Raw genomic sequence first — 18,131 nt, forward strand, 5'->3', positions numbered from 1 at the left:
AGTTTTATCCAACTGCAATTTTACTTTTTCTATGGATTTCTGTGTTGTCTCCTTGATTAGTAATCAGGTTATAAAGCTTTTAAGAAAAGAGAGCATCCAAAATTTTGAGGGGTCTCTATAGCACTCACCACAGTGCTTTGTACATAAGTAATAGACAATTGGTAAGACAGTTAGTATGCCACACATATCAAAGCAGTTTGTATTACAGTCTTTTGTTCAATAAACGGTAGTTACAGGCACTATGCAAAATCTTTTGCATACATTGTTTCATTTTATTCTCACACTGATTTTCATACAGGTAGTTACAATCCCTATTTTATAGTTAAGGAAAATTTGAGGCCCAGAGAAGCCTAGTGACTTTCCCAAGGTCACACAGCTAGTAAATGACAGGTCTGGATGTTTAGTCCAGGTCTATGGAAATATCAAACCTATACAGTTAATGCTATCCTGCACTGCCTCCCAATCTGTTTGGCTTTTTTAAAGAGTCCCTAATCAATCTGGTCATTTACAATTAATGTGTAAACCATAATGAAAATGGAAATGATTAAGGTTGGGACCCAGGCCTGTTATTCTTGAATTAGTCTTGTGTGGTGGTTGGAATACTAGGCCCAGCAGGGTAAGACACAGGCCTGCCTCCCAGGGCCTTTCATGTCCTCAGCTCATTCCACCACTGCATGTAGATATTTGAAAAGGGCCAGAGGAAGAGTCAGGGTTAGTTTTTCCCCTCTGTGGAAAAACATGATGAAGCTGAATTTACCTCAACTTGTATTAAAACATCAAGTGAACAGATTTACATATTGATTAAAGATAAAGAAAGGAGAACTCAGACGAGTGGGTGGCAGAGCAGTTTTTCATTTTAACCAAACGTTCTTTCTTTATGGCCTTTAAAGATATGCATTCTTCCAAGATGCTTGATGGGTGTTCTGACCATTTCAGGGAATGAAGAACAGCCTGAGACCATAAGGGAAGCCTTGATTCATGCACAAGTTTCTTTAATGAATAAACAAGAGTCATTCAGGAGTGCCCTGCTGTAGCCATGTGATTCATTTTGTACCCCTGAAAACAAATATGTACAGAACCCCAAAATAGGAAGCTAAGGAGCCTGTGAGTTATTCTAAGGAATGTGCAACACCCCCTATTAAAAACTCCATCCATGGATAAATTTCAAAAGTAGATGCTGAAAAGTTAGAAGTCACTGGTGCTACCTGGTAAATCCTATACTATCCCTGAGAAGGCAGAAGTCATTCTTAGGTTTATAGAGGGTCTACTACAGCCAAAACAGTTAGAATTAATCTTGGACTCATGACTTTGTGGCTGTATTGCTGGGACAGGGGGAGGGAAATTGGGGGAGGAACTGAGGGATACCTCCAAAGAACTCACAAGTCTGCAGAGACCAAGATCACTGCCTAAATACAGCAGTAGCAGACTCCAAACCTCAACTTGCTGCTCAGGGAACCCCGGGCAGTACCAGGCTTTGGTGGCTTTGCTGGAAAAGAGTTCTGGGGTTTACCAGCCCTCTCATATATTTAACTCTGGGCACTCAACTCACCTTAAGTCTTTGAGTTTTCTTATTGAAAGAGACAAGTAATCATACCTTTAACTTACATTTATGGGTTTTTTGAATAAAGGATATACTTACAGTTTTGAGCTCTTCACTGTGGGAAGTCTGATTGATTTTTTTAACAGATGAGGAATTTGTGTCTTGATGAATATTTGATAAAAACAAGAGAAAATGTTACAAAGCAACATCAACTGCGGAGTTCAATCCCACAAAAATAAAAATGTAGCACTATATACCTTGAAACTAAGGTTAGACTTTCTAGGAAGAACATGGAGGAAATAAATGCTCAATCCATATTGCAGCAGACATAATTCTAAGCCACCAAAACTTTTAAGGACCTTTGAACCATTTTCTTCCAATTTGCCTTGCCTTTCCTTCTGCATCTGTGAACTTGCCAAGTTAGAGTTTATTGCTGTAACAGGTTTTGAATGATAGTGTATCTGTTTTGAAAAGATCTGAGTACTTTTTGATTATTCGATGGAAAGAATGTGTGCTTTTCCTTTTTTATGTATCTTTCAAACCAACTGCCTTGATATAAATGAAATCTTTAAAAAATATATTTACCCTTTTTAGACTAAGATCAAACATTCTGTTCCATGAAAGTCATGAGTGGTTGCTGAAAGGAGGTTATGAATAAAATGGTGTCTCCGCTTGAACGTCAGCAGCTAACCTGCATTTATTCCTCAATTTTCAGAACCTAGAATAAACACAGTGATTAGCAAGGCCAAAATACAAAACCCCAGGATGTAAAGCTGTGAGCGCAGGGAGGCTCCCAGGACAGGAAGCCACTGGAAGCCGGTTGCTAGGAGACACTCGTCTTTTGCCGGCAGCAGGAAGATGTCCTTGAGCATGGCTTCCCCTGTGGTTGGCTTTGGACAAGCCGTGAATCAGATTGTCCTTGCTAGTGCCGCCCTCCCAGCAGGGCCGACCAGCCCACCATACAGGTGCCACTGAGGGGCAATGGTGGGTTCTGTTTCCTGGGAGAGTTTCTCACACATGCCCAGCTTTTCTGATGTGCTCTTCTGAAATCAACAAGCATTTGATGTCTACTCTGGGTTATAAGAGTATGGAAAAAAACCAGCTTCCTGGGTGGTGCTTTTTAGGTGAGAATTTTAAAAAATAAAATCATACCCTAAATTATATGAAACAGCCCACAAGAGCTGAAGGAAAAAAGAGAGAGAAGATAATGAGTTAATGGTAATTAAAAGAGACCTCACAGAGGAGAGAGCATCAGAGCTGGAGGATTCACATAGGGAGGAGGATGCTAGCAGGGAACACCCTGTTTACTGTCAAGAGCTCTCTCGGAGGGCCCTTGATGGCAGTGAACTTCTCTTTCTTGCTCCCAGAAGCATCCCCAGTACATAGGACAGTATTTGTCAGAGTGTTCAGTGTTCAACGGCTGAACAAATGCGGGAGAATGAAGATGCTGAAGATGAGCAGAGGGGCTTGGTGGTCATTGTTGGTGTTCCAGGGAAAAACCAGTGGAGAGAATGCTGAATGAAGAAGGCTGGCCTCATTGTTATGAGTCTGTAGTGGAAAATGGTGAGAAATGAGGTGGCCGGGTAAGGTGCAGACCGGTTATGAAGACTCCTAAAAACCAGACAGAAAATGGCTTAAAGAAATTAGGGAGCTACTGTGGGATTCTGAGCCTGGTAGAGATGAAAGTTTTATGGTTTACAAATGCTTCTTTTCAAATGCATCATCGCTTAACATGTACAGTTTATTATATGTCCATTACAACTCAATAAAACTGTTAAAAATACATGATCTCATTAGGTATTCAATATTTGGTGAAATGGACCTTATCCTTATTTCATTTTTACAGATGAGGAAACTGAGACCCAGAGAGGTTCTTGGCTTGCCTGAGTTCAAACGTTTCAGATGACAAGTCCAGACTTCCAGGTCTTCTGCCTCCACATCCCTCATTTGCTTCTTTCTGAACGCAGCTCTCTGCTGAGGAACTTGGAAGGAGGCTGGCCTGTGGTTGGAGAGGCCAGTTGGGAGGCAGTGGCAGATGACTGTTTGCAGTTTTCTCTCCCTCTCTCTCCCTTGCTTTCTTGTCTATGCTTCCCTCACCTTCTCTTCTTTTCTCCTCTGTTCTTCTTCCCTGACCGTGTCTCAGACCTCTGGGTGGCATCCTGCTAAGCTGCACATGTGGGGGTTGCTCCTTGCCTGTCACAGCTGCTGAGGGGCCAGCTTTGGCACAGTGCTGTGCCATCTGGACATGAAGGGCAACACCTTTGGGACCTGCAACATTACATCTGTGGCACCTCTTTGGAGAGGTCTGATGTAAAAGGGAACACAAAGAATGAGATTTGGAACCCATGAAATATTACTAAGATTCAGACAATACGTGGGAATGTTGCATTTAAATATGCATTTAACAGGTCATCTTAATCATCTTCCAGACCTAGCTTCAAAAACATTCACCCAGTTCTCACATGTGTGAGTGAAAATCACTTAGATTTTGACTTGGATATTACATGGCCTCAACCAAAAGCAAGTCAACCAAATTACAAAGAAGGCAAAATGCTATGGGCTTTGGAGCAAGATGACTGTGAAATTCAATCTGGATTCCTCCATTTTCTAGATGTCACTAGTACTAGATGCTACTTAGCCTCTTTGGGCCTCAGTTTTCTCATCTGTAAAATGGGAATAATGAGTCCAATTTAATAGGTTTGTACAGCAATGAAATAACCAATGTATTGTGTACAGTGCCAGGCATGCGGTGAGCCCTCACCTTGTGAATGGCAGCGCTAGCATCCACCTCAGCTCATCATCTTCATCAGCAGCATTACCTGAAACACTCTGTCCTCATCCAGGACATTAGAGGAAAACAGCCTTGTTTTCTTTAGGTTTTGGATTCTCCCAAGGCTGAAACTTGTATTTGTAATGCTATAACTTTGATAATTTTTTCCCTTAGGAGTTCCTTCAGCAGCTTTTTTTTCCTACCAATTTGCATGTGTAGAGTTATTCAGTAGATGACACTGAAGAGTTTCATAGTGAATGTTTGTTGAGTGAATGTATGAAATGAACAATACCACCACCTCCAAAGCAAGTTTATGTTCTCTTGTTGATTCTAATGAGGATTTTGTTTTGAATGGGGTAGGTGGTGGTGGTTGGTATATGGTTTTGATAGCCAGGAGTGATGTGGCACAGGTGGTTGTGTGGGGTCAGGGTTGGCTAGCCCATCAACCCAATCATTTGGAAATTCCTTTTCATTATACTGCAAAGCAACCAGCTAGAAAAGGAAAATCTAGTTAACTAGTTCTTTTATGGAAAATATCCAAGTTGGCAGAAGTTTTTTTTTTTGTTTTTTGTTTGTTTTGTTTTTGCTGAATGTCTCCTCACACCTCCCTGATGGCCTGGCTAGATTGACTCATTATTTCCAACCCACCAGCTTGACCCAACAGAGCTTCTGTGACAGAACCCCTGCCCAGAGCTCCTTCTATCCCCAAAGCGCTCTGCTGGCTGCTCTGGAGAGTGCGGGTTTGACAGTCTCCAGTCTCCCCTCCATTGAGTCTTACCTGCTTCTAACAATCCTTTCACGGCTGAACCCCAGTTTGCATCATGGGTATAGACAAGGTGTAGAATACACCTTGTTAAACAGTTGAATACATGGCAAACGGGAGTAGAATTAAGACAGAGAAATAACAGTAAAGAGATCAAGAAGCCTGCTAGTGTGAAAGGCAGTTTGGGCCGCTAAATCACATCTTCCTAAGGGGTAATATACAAGCAACTGGAAACAACAGGTGTCTTCTTAACAATAGTCAGACATATATACACCCTTCAATCTTTTAGTTATGCTTTGGGTTAAAAAAATGTTTAAATATTAGGCCTATATTTTCCTTTATTACCAGAGGCTCTTCTTCCAGATTCTACCAAGAAAGCTCATACTAACAATAATGTCATATAGGTTCTAAGATCGTGGGAAACCTCACTTAACTTCAAAGCCCCTTCATTAGAAGCTCAGACTTCCATACTAGCACCTAGTTTCAGGCTCATGTTGGGACTAATTACTGCCACTGGGTTTGTCTTGAGCCATCTCACCTGGCGAGTCTGCCTCTATATTTCTTTCAATGTGTTCAGACCAAGGGTCGCATCCTAAAGGAATATCAGACTAGACCACCAGACCTGTGTCTGAGAAATACCTTTTTTCCCCCAGCACACATTTTCCCATCCATCCATTCATCCATCTCCAGCAAATAACCTTACACAGCTTCCACACTCAGAAAGGTAGATACCGTATCTGTCTACTTTGTCTCCAAATCATAGTCCATAGCCAGCAGAGGGTAAACACTGAAGGAGTATTTGTTCAATAAATAAGTGAACAGTTACAAAATGCCCATGATATTGGCATTGTCATACATATATGATGAAGCACAGTCCCTGCCTTCTTGATACTCACAATTGTTTTTCAGGATGGCTTTGCACCCCGTCAGAAAAAAATAGATTTCAAGGCCGCTAATGCTCCTTTTATATTCCATTGGCTGGCCGTGTCAATATTGACTGTGTAATGCACTGACAGATGCGCAGTTCCCTTCAGAGAGAAATGAGAAAAAAAACAAACAGCTTCACATCAGGCAAATTCTGATTATTTCCTTCTAAAGTGCACAGCACCTTCAGTCACTAATGGTTGTAAGAGACTTCGGGGACACTAATCTTAATGCGCCATTTCCTACAGGTCTTGTTAGTTCCTAAAACCATCTGTAAGAAGTTATTGTATTTGGCTTTCTTAAGCCATATTTTTTAAGCACGACATTTAATTAGTGCTTGTTAAGATGTTTCAAGTGCTTTGGCCACTCTCTCACCCCTGCTGTTTCTTCTTGGTCAGCATCTTTTCTGGAAATGATATTTTCGGGAAAGGACATCAGATGCGTCTGTGTCTGGAGAATTGCTCTGTGTATCCACGTGAGGCAAGTCTCTGAGAGCAACTGGAGGGACTGTCAGCCTGTCTATGGGGCCTCCGTGTTCACAGCAGCTACTTTGAAAGGCCTCCAGTTTTGACATTCTCATGGAAAAAGCTGAGACCTCAAAATGGGTTTGGAACTGGCAACAATAGGAGGGTACACTGGAGCCCTGGAGAAGAATGTCACATAAGCGAAATGTATTTGAAATATTTAATCTAGGAACTTTTGGATTAACTTCACTGAAAAGAGTTTGCTTGAAAGGGCATAATTTTTAATTACTCAAAGAGACCTCATGAAAACTGCAAAATGGTTGATGGTACTGAAATACCCACCCATGCTCACTAAAAGAATACATAGGTTGAATATAATTCTATTATTTTTGCAACTGTGTAAAATCAATTAAAATTTCAAACTGCTTTACAAAATAAGACATTTTTACTAAGTTTTTTCCCCAAATTCTTTACCCACATTTGGATTAGAATGGCTTGATACTTGTAGTAGTTTATGAAGTGCAAATTCATGTCAAATCTGGTATATAAAAGAAAAGTATTTCAAGATAATATGGAATCTGTGAAAACGAAGAAATATGTGTATTTAGCTAGGTTAAAAAACACTAATCTACTAGAATAACATCAAATTTTTTTTTGAAACACATATTCGAGGAACAAAAAGCTTTATGCTGATCATTGCTTTAATGGTAATTAAATTTTCTTTCTCTTTGAATTTTACTGTACTCTTCTAAGGTAAAGAGGAAGTACAATAAATGAAACATAGAGTTAGCCAAATTATTAATATCCCACATGTAAAGTAATTTCTACTGGAGCCTTTTTTGCCTCTGTAATCTAAGCATTAAAGTATATTGAAGGCTTTAGTGAAGGACTAGCGTTTGGCACTGGGTGTCCAAACATTTCCTGCTGGGCCCTCAACCACTATCATGCTTTTTGTTTGGATAGGAGAGAAAGGGGAGAGTAAGGAGTTGAGCTGGCTAACTCTTGACATCTGAAATCTTTATCAGTCACAGAGGTTTTTTTGGTTTGTGTTGATGATTTGTGGTATTGTTGTTTATCTGTATATCATTCACTTGGACTTGCTGTTTAGATGCAAAGATCTCAAGACCATCTGCAGTCTTGATAGGTAGTTGCAGCAGCCCGACCAGACATCTGGCTGTCAGTTACAATTGCATTCCTGCTCCTAAAGTTGTTGTTAGATACTCCTGATTCCCTTTGAATGTATTACCGTGATGCACCACCGTTTCAGGCCATTGATGTGAGAGACCGAGTTAATTCCCGGCTTCCGTCTGGCTAGAACCAAGATTTATAAAATGAACAGAAGTATCAATTTTGCTGGAAGGGTGGCTGTTTTTGTCTGCACTGGGTTTAATGATACATCAGTTTCCTCCACAGCCTGTACAACTGATTCTTTGAACATGGAGAGAAATAGTGCATCCGAAAATTATTTTCACGGTGTTGCCATGTTTACTATTTCCTGTTGTCTTTGCTTGAAAGTGTTTTAACAAAAATTAGGGTTGAGCATACAAACATTTGAGGCAGGAGATGAAAGGAGTTGTTATTATGTTTCCTCTCCAGGTTAATGTGGTTGCCTTTGATTTAAGCACTACATACTTAGGACAGGATATGACACCAATTAAAGACATGAAACTTAATTTTTGGACTAAACAATCACATAATCCTTCTTCTGGTATCTGGTTGAGATTTACTGACATGGCATTTATTTCTCAGTCACAATCCTAAATTTATTGAGTTGGCTTTATTTAAGGTACATGGGGCAACTAATATTAGTGCATGTAAAAACCTAGCAATGTCCCAAATTGTAAAGCAGCTATTATAAATAGAACATATTTTTTCCCGATGACTGTCAACATGAGGTCAAGAATGCATGCAAACTCACTCCATGAGCCCTGGGCCCACTCATCTTGGTTGGAGGCAGATTTTGATTTAAGATCTAAATTTCAAAAAAAGAAAATCAATTTTATCTCATAAAATACAACAGGGAAAATTTTTACTAATAACCTCTCCTTAGCCTTAAATTTAAATTGCATTTTTGTTAAGAGAATTTTAGTATTTATTGAAAATCAAGTTTAGATAATAATCACAAAATAATGCATTAATCGTTTAAAAAGATAAAAGGTACTGTATTTGGGTAACACATTTAAATCATAAAATTGAATATTAGTGTTTAATTTTCGTGCAAAAAATAATTAAAATGAAGGCATGCAAGTATAATGAGCCAGGTTAACCTCCCCATCTTTCCACTTTGACACCTTGTTTAACTCTAGCTAATGATGCTATGAAAAAAGTATTAGTGGTTTCAGTTCAGCCCCTGGTGGTCTATGTCACATATTGCATAACCTGCTGGTGGGTCTTACAGGGCTATTTCTCATTTACAGACAGTAGCCTTTTATAATTCTGTCTGGAAGTGGGGTTATCACAGAGGGAGGGTGTCCTGTTTTAACCTATTTATTATGCACTTGAAAATAGTGAAAATGTTTATAGAAAGAAGTCAAATTAAATTTTGTAAAACACATTAGTGCATTCACATGTTCAAACCTGAGCCTACAACTCTATACCAACTACTCAACTAAAGTCATTATACATAAAAGAAAAAAGTCACTTATGACTTCTACTCCATGTGGAAAATTACCAAAGACTGCAGTTTTTCTAACCACGAACAGTCCCATTTCCCATGTGCAGTTGGTTAGCTCCTCACTGTATCCCCAAGGAGTCTGCGTGAGTCTGAAGTACTGCAGAAAAATGAGAATTTTCACACTTTAAAAGAGCCAAGGCAGCATTTGTAATGACAAAAATAAGAGCAGAAGTAAAATAGGAAAGAAAGAGTGATTCTCAGTTTTCCTTCCCCTCTGTAAAAAGCAAGACCGTGGAGTTTCCAGGTAAGAGTCTACTGGGGGCTTGCTTTTAATTTATACAGGACATTAGGAAAGAAAAAGAAATAAAAAGAATACCAACTCCCTTAAATTTCCTAGCTCAAAGTTGCTTTCAGTGAATGCTAAAATGAAAGGAGTTATCAAGGCCAAATTCACTATACAGCTTTTGTAAACTGTTAGAAGCAATTTGCAGGACCTATGCTTTTACGTAGGTTTGCTTTCACTCTCAGCTTGAGTGTTAATTTTTGACTAGTTCTTTCTATCCTTTCGTCAAATGTACACATCCAATTCTTCTGGCATCTCATACACACCACACACACAAACACACACACACATGCATTACACACATAAGCAAATACGTCTAGCCACTTGGTAACAGTATTTTTAAAAGTGGCTTGATATCTGGATTAGAGAGTAGAATACTTTCAGACAAGTCTCATGGGCACAATGTGTTAACTGTTTTCTGTGCCACCATTTTATTGTATGCGAGCAGACGGCAAAATGGTGGTTCCAGCATTTTGTTGTATAAGGACTCCTTCACATTCAGCCTCTGGTTGAAGAACCAGTTTGTATACCGATAGAAAAGCCAGATTTCTCAGGCTGGGAGACTGACTAAATAAGCCATGTACACAAATCTTCTTCCACTCACTGCTTTGCAGATGCTTAACCAAAATTTTACATATATAAGTACAAAGGGAGCAAATCCTGATTAAAATAAAAAATGGAACAGAAATGATATTCCAGTTAAATATATAATTCAGTGGTGTTAGAAAATACATATGTTATTAAAAGACCTTCCAACGTTGCCATAAGTAAACTACCTTGAGAAAAGATCCAACACAGAATTAGCATAGAGAATGTGAATGTTTTACTTGTGCATAAACGATCTTTCCAGATCAAAGTTGAGGTCACTGGCAAGATAGTTTAGGTGAGCTCATTCTACAGTTATTTGCACATGCAAATTGGGGTTCCAATTTAAAAAATATTATTGCTTTTTGTTCATGAGAAGAGCTTTGATTAAATTCTTAAAATAAGAATATGAAAATAATTGAGCAATGTAGCTGTGCTAATAATACTCAGTTTTAATTAGCTCCTAAATATAATCAAAGCTAAAATGGATTTTGACGTACCCTTAACTGGATCTCAAATTGAGAAGAGATGAATTTGACTAAGAGAAGATTTTTACATTGTTGTCTATTACAGCTGAATTACCACTCTCTTTTGTCTGAAGAAAAACATTTTCTTCTCAATGAGGTATATATTTTTAAGACTGAAGACAACTGAAGCTTACAGCATATAGTATTTGGTTAGTTTTTTTTTTGACTGCAGTTGCCAAACATTTGAGATTATAAAAATGATAGTACTACATAAAATAGACCTGCAGCAACACTGTTTATGGCACACACAACAATATTATTTTCTGCTGTTTGGTGTGCAGGAGTTGTAAATAGGAAAATGTGTAAGCCATTAAATCTAGTAGCAATAGGACTCAAAGCAAGGTTTATTATACCAATGCCTGAAAAGCTTTACTTTTTTATCTCTGTGTGTTAAATTTTCGTGTTTGCAACAGTATTTTAGCTCTGGAGCTATTTATCTGGTAGCATCTTTGAGAAAAAGGAAATGGACAGATGTCCATAAACAAAGGGCTCCACCTGGTGGTAAAGAGGAGGTATGAAATGTTGATAAAGAGAACTAATGCTGCAAAGGCAAACAGATGGAAGAGCAACATTTTGTGTGTGTGTGTGTGTGTGTGTGTGTGTGTGTGTGTGTGTGTGTGTTGTGTGTGTGTGTCCAATAATGAATATGTTTGAAGGAAAGAGAATGACAAAATCCTTCAAATTTGGATTCCAATGTGGATACAGCCTTACAGCTAACATTATTTGATTATTTCTTTCACAGTCGTTCCAATATGTTTACAAATTATTTTATTCAAAATACATACATCTGAACAGATACTAACATATATGACCCTGACAAATACTAGGCACAACTGATGGCAAGCTATCCATATCGTCTGATCATCTTAGGTTTTAGTAGAATGCCATCTAGTAGACAGATTTAAACAAAGGAAGTGTTTGTTCCAACATGAGGGCGCCCTTTAGGTGGCTTTGTGGCTCACCTAGTTAGGAATACCTGGAAAGGATGTGGTGCAGAGCTCTGGGGAGGGAAGCAAAGGTTTCAAATCCATGAGTAAGAAACAGAACATTGCTCATTTTAAAATGTCATCTGTGGCTGAAGTGTTGAAGAATTTGAATCTACGTATTGTGATTCTTCCACCTTTTGAAACTCTAAAATTAGGCCAGGAATTACATATATCAAATACTATGCAAAATGTAAAACAGGCATGCCGTTTATGGCTCTCTACGTAAGGTGGAAATTAAATCTTCAGCCTCCAATAAAATTGTATTTCTGTAATAAAACTGCTGCACCTTGACTCTAGACTACATTGAATCCCAAATTAAACACTCCATTTGCTGTACTGTAACAAGCAAAAGGGTTTGCTACACTGAACAATATTACAGATAGGAAAAACGTATTCTCTTTTGCCTTACCACCTACGTAGAGACCACCAAAACAGGCTAAAAATTCCTCATCTCTTCTTTCTCAGAACACAACATGTTTTGATACAAGAAATTTTAAAATTCCATCTTTCATTGCTAAAATTTACATTTCTTCCTAAATTCTATAAATCAGCATAGGTGACTAGGCCTAAAAAAAGTCAATCAAGTAGGATATTTACTACAAAATGTCTACTGCATTTCATAGGTAACTCAGGCTTATAAGCAGAAACAGCCGGTGTGCTAAAGGCTAGGTACATTTCTTTATGCATTATGTATAATTCCCCATAATGTACATGCAACATTCACTCCACATCCGTATCTGAAGTGCACACATACTGCTACATAATCTATGAAAGTTTTAAACTTAGGATCTGCTAATACATATCTATTTATCTCACCCAGTGTTGATTTAGAAGAATTAGACCGGATGTTATTTTAAGCAGTCTAACTCTATAGGTTCTTTTTCCCCCACCATGTCATGGCCCAGTCAACACTGACTTCTGGCATTCGTAAAGTGTCTCTAATAGAAATGAAAGCCTACCCAGGGTGAGGAATAGAAAGCAATGAATACTAATGTTGCATCTTCTTAACTAAAGTGCAGGCGAACAAGACAGGAAGCTGTCGGTGCCTCTCTGCCTCGGCCGTCCTCCCTCGGCTCTGCCAAACCACCCTCTAGTGGACTGAGGGGGGAATTTCCTTTCCTGGTTGCCTCACTCTGCTATTCGTTTAATAAATAAGCTCCCCTCCCCCTCTCTCAGGAGATGGTGGATATTATTAACCTTCAAGCACGATACAGCGAGATGAATGTTAATCATGAAGCGATTTCTCATCAAGTTTAATGGTGTAAGACATAGAGAAGTTGTGTTAGCAGTTTCAATCCTGCTAAAAATGCTAATTGTTATGTTTCATATGATAGGTGAGGATAATAGGAAAACGGCAACAGCTTTAGTGTTTCCATTTGGAAGTTGTTGCCCATAGTTTTGAGGCAAATATAGAGGAAAAGAATACGGTCCTTAGTATGAATGACTTGTCAAGAGGCTAATTTAGGGCTACTTCTTTGGAGACATTGGAGATTTGAGGCTTGATATCCACTGAGCTCAAGACAAGAGAATTTTTTGCTGGGAGGAACTAAAGCCAAAAGAAGACATTTTGGACCTAGAAAGAACACAAATCTATGGTAAGGGATACAGAGGTTATAGTGTTGAGTACTGATCTTTTGAGCATTATCTTCTACAGTTTTCTCTGCGTTTCACTGGCACTTTTGCCAACATGTAGAGGTAATCTTTTTTTAAAGCAGTTATTTCATCCTGACCTAGGAATCATAATAAGTGCACTTAGAAGTCCTAGATAAGCCCCAAGAGAAATGCCATTTTTGTTTTTCTCAGCATGTTCCTTTCCTTGCCCCATGAGTTGTTACCCATGCTGTGGCATAAGGATACCCTACTGTCCCCAGCTTCAATGACCCCAGTCTTGTAGAGTTGGCTTCTCATGCAGCTCAGTTGTTTGTCCTGGTCCCTGTTTGAGCTGGGGTTCTTTTGGGGCACATACACACACACAGGTGGGGAGTCTGGAATGTTATATGAGCAATGTCTTCAGTGTATACTTTTACTTGACTTTGGTTATCCTAAATTCTATCGCTCAACCCTAAACTTCTATGGTAGCTCATGGTGTTACCTACAAATGAACTGGAAAGCATTTTGCTGCAAGGAAGCTTATCAATGGAATGTGGGCCTTGAAAAATTTCCTTGTAATTTCATAGTTTATGTGTTCAGTTTAACTTTAGAAAGCATCTAAATGATAAATGCAAATTGAAAAATAATCCATTAAGGATATGAGCCTATGTGGATATGGACCTTTTTAACTGTATTGTCCCAGTTTTCATATGTAGCCTTTGTCATCATTTTTTTTACAGACTCCTATAAAATGGAGTCAACATAGAGAAGATATGTGATTCTCCAGGTGCTAACATGAGATGTGATATCAACGACCAGCATTATTTTCCCATCAATAATGATAATTATACTAATTAGTCCAGGCATCACACCTGTGTAAAATCCTTATCCCTATTTTACAGATGAAGTCACTGAGACACCAAAGGTTAATTGCTTGCCCAAAGCCATGTGGCAACTTGGTGAGTACCAGTATTTAAAATCTTACACTCTTGCTTCCTTAACAATGGAACAAAATTATTGCTTGTATCACAGGAGATTGGTGTCAATGAACAATGGAGCAAAGGGGTCACATATTGCTTGTTTTAAAATTGTAGACTCTCTCATATTAATGGAGTCCTTTACTGTGTTTTCCAGGTTGAAGTTACTTTAGTGTCATAAAGCTCCACATACATACTTTTAGCAAAATCAGTAGTCACCCCATGCAGATGAAGGGATGGTAATTAGAGATGGGACAGACCCCAACATATCCTTCATTTGAAGATAGAATAAATTCAGCGAGATACCTAATTATTATCATCTACTTTCACAAAAACATATGTGATTTTTTCCCCCTACCCAAATGTTTTAGTGAAAACTGCAACTGTGCATTAAAAGGCAGTTTTGCATGCATATATTCAGAGAACAATGTGGAGAATCTATCCCTTGGGATAAAAAAAACACCCAGCAACAACAAACTTGAAAACAGATGGTTCTGATACAGTCTGATAAGAATGTAAACAGGAAAATCTTTGTTGACTTATTTCATAGTAATCAGTAATAATTAGTTATTGTCTAGAGGTGAATTACAGATTTCACAAGCATGGCCACAAACAGCCTCTGAAAAGTGAAGCTAAATTTGTGACATCAGTGAGGAATTACTGACCCCTGCCAAACCCTCCTTATTAACATTTTTCTTGATTGACATAAAGGAATGAAACCCTGGAAGAGGATAATTTCTGCGTTCTTTGTTTTTTCTTTTGTCATCATTTGATCATTTGATTTAGATCATTTGATTTAGAGATATTAGACCCCTCTGACTAATCCATGAAAAAGAACTTAAAATTTCTCTACAGCTTAGAGAACTAAAGCTCTCCTTCCCTCCTTCCTTCCTTCCTTCCTTCCTTCTTTCCTTCCTTCCTTTTTCCTTCCCTCCCTTCCTTCCTTCCTCCCTCCCTGCCTTCCTTCCTTCCTTTCCTTCCTTATTTGAGGTGAGGGTGGGGCTTTTTTCTTAGATGAAGATAAAATATTTCCTCTTTAGAGTATGGACTGGTGTTTCTATGTTCTCGTTGCATTTTTTGTCAAAGACTTCCTCTCCTGGTGGTTATTTAGATTCAGTAAACATCTAATGAATACTTCCTACTTGCCAAGCCCTGTGCTAGGCACTGGGGAAACAAAGATGAATCGAACATACTTTCTTCTTTTATGGGATCCACAGTTTAGTTGGAGAGGCAGGTTTGTAAATAACTAACTATCTCCCAGTTTGTTAGGAAGTAGGCAAGGGCTGGGTGCCATGGCTCATGCCTGTAATCCCAGCATTTTTCAGAGACCAAGGATGAGGAGGATCACTTTAGCCCAGAAGTTTGAGACCAGCCTGGGCAACAAAGTGAGACTCCATCTCTTTAAAAAAACATTAAAAAAAGATTAGCTAGGTGTGATGGTGTATGCCTGTGGTCCCAAATACATGGAAGGCTGAAGCAGGAGGATCACTTGAGCCCAGGAGATCAAGGCTGAGGTGAGTTATGATTGCACCACTGCACTCCAGCCTGAACAACAGAGCAAGACCCTGTCTCAGGAAGAGGAAGAGGAAGAGGAGGAGGAGGAGGAAGGAGGGCGGAGGAGGGGGAGGGAGGATGGGGGGAGTGAAACACAGAGGGAGGAGGATTGCCAGTGAAACACAGAGAAAAATGTAGAAGCTAGAAAAATGTAGAAGATAGAAAGGGAGGAGGAGGAGGAGGAAGGGAGGAAAGGAGGAAGGGAGAAGGAAGGAAGAAGGAGAAGGAAGGAGGAAGAAGAAGAAAGAAAGAAGTGGGAAAGATGGCATGGAGAGGAGTCAGGAGAAGGACTGAGCCTTTGTGGAGGAGATATTAGACCAGGTATTATGTAGTGCTATTACCAAGTGCTGACTGCAAAGGTCACCAGGCTGTTGACTATGACACCCTGAATGAATAATGAATATTTAAATTGGTGGCCAATTCTTTGGATCAGGTGATTGTACACCATCAGTTGTGTGGGTAGCATGCAGACAAGATCATGGTATCCTGCCATGATCTAAAAGTTTGGGGAGGTGCCCTTCTTTTACAATACTTGTAATAGAAAATCTAGGCTGTACTCCTCCATGATAATGTGCCTTTGGAAAGAGTAGTCCCTTCTTTAATATGTAATTCAGCCATCTGAAAATACTTGTTATTAAAATAAACTAATACAAAGAGTCTATGACAAATAGTCTAGGCAGTATATCCTGGAAGCCCTTGGCTTTTATTCAACAATATTCAAGAGCTATTTAGTCAGTGCTTGTAACTCGTCAGACACTACTAGGCATGTGAATTAAGAGAATGAATGCTCTATGTAACTTCTCCTCTGCAGAACACAGAATCTGGTTGGGAAGGACAATATCAAACAGAAAATTACCCAAATTGTTTATTAATGAAAATGTGATAAGTGCTGTTGGAAGCAGTAAATGCTGTTGTTTTGTCTACCCTGATTCTATTCTTCCAGTGACAGCATCTTGATTTTGTTTTTGAGAACTATCCTTCACCATTGCATGCAACCTTGATGAGACTCTTAGTCGAGGGGCTCTGCCCCTAGCTTGTGATTCAAGCTGGGCCAGTAAGATGCTGTTTTCCAGTAATGAGTGCTCTCTCTCTCTCTCTCTCTCTCTCTCATTTCATAGTATAAAGATCTTCAAAGTTTGTATTTATGTTGGTCAAAAGTAATTGCATTTTTTACCATTACTTTTAATGATTAATCCTTAGCTTTTCCTTTCAGTTGAGAGTGACCCTTATATCCTTCCGACAAACTTCTTAAGTTTATCTATTAAGTGAACTGCTTGTAACCAGTCGTAGTATTTATAGCACTGCCTAAAAATCCAGGACTCAAATAACAAGTAAACTAAATTGTGGCATGATTTTGAGAGTTTGTTAGAGTTTAAGAGAATGCATTTTACTGACCACGATACTTGGAACATTCTATTTTGAACAGCATGAGTTGGTGACATAGGATTAATTTTCTTCTTGTGTCTGTAATAAATAACATTTCCATAATATCAGTAGTCATAATATCTATAAAATAAAATATAAATATTATAAACTTTGACAGTATAGAGCTATACCCTGACAGAAGTCCAGAGATGGTGAGGTGTGTTAACTTTCTTATCTGAGAGTATTAAGGTCAATAACTCTTTTCTAAAGCTGCTAGATCCAGAAATTAATACATCTATCCAACTGAAGAACTAAAAAATCATGAGCTAACCCAAATTGGGGAGCAGATGGAGAGGGAAGGAAGGCATATAAATGAATGAAATTCTTCATCTTTCATGCAGAGAAGTCAGTAGGTACTGACTACCTAAGATTGAAAAATCAAGAGAGAGAGATGCAGGCATATTATTTATTTGAAGTTAAAGTAGAAACCACTGCAAGAAATGAAATGTAAATTTATTAATAATGACTTCCTTTGGAGAATAGATGGTAGGAGAAGGGTCTAGATAGAGGGTATAATTTGACACAAACTTGGCTGCAGAAGATCTGGCATTCCAGAAATATATGCGTCATTAACCTAGTGATGGCATTAAGGAAGTGATATTATCCTGGGCTGTGTTAAGACGAGTATTATTTGCAGCTAGGAAATAACCCTTGTGTCAAATTTATTGTAGGTTGGGCTTTTATTTGAATATTACACTTTGGGTCTGTAACTTAAAACATATGCGGGAAAATTGCATAGAATCCACATATAGAAGAGGAAAATGATGACAGGAATTGGAGACTATGTACACAAGGAAAGGAGGTGGGTTGTTTTTTCTGGAGAAGAGAAGGCTGAAGGGAGACAAAATTAACAACCTATGGACAGTGAGGTGGAACTCTGGAGAACACCAGTCAACCTTCTCCATCTCACTGGACTGAACAGAAGAAAATGGGTTTAGACTGCATCAGGAGAAAGTCTGTTTTTAACACACGGGAAGACTTGATGACCTGTGGTTGTGACTGAACGTGGGAACAGGATACCCCAAGAACTTTTGGAGTACTTTAGGAATAAGATAGAAATATTCATTTT

General features: G+C 38.8%; 1 long non-coding RNA gene across 3 annotated transcripts in view; it reads left to right on the forward strand.

Annotated features, from left to right (window-relative positions):
- Window positions 1-18,131, forward strand: part of LOC102135057 (uncharacterized) — a 180,481-nt gene that overhangs the window by 7,318 nt on the left and 155,032 nt on the right. For all 3 annotated transcript variants that reach the window (XR_010579940.2, XR_010579941.2, XR_012421264.1), the window contains exon 2: window positions 14,009-14,065. This is a non-coding gene — a long non-coding RNA (uncharacterized lncRNA). The remainder of the gene's footprint in view (window positions 1-14,008; window positions 14,066-18,131) is intronic.

The sequence above is a fragment of the Macaca fascicularis genome, chromosome 12 (genome assembly GCF_037993035.2).
Source record: "Macaca fascicularis isolate 582-1 chromosome 12, T2T-MFA8v1.1".
Lineage (NCBI taxonomy): Eukaryota > Metazoa > Chordata > Mammalia > Primates > Cercopithecidae > Macaca > Macaca fascicularis.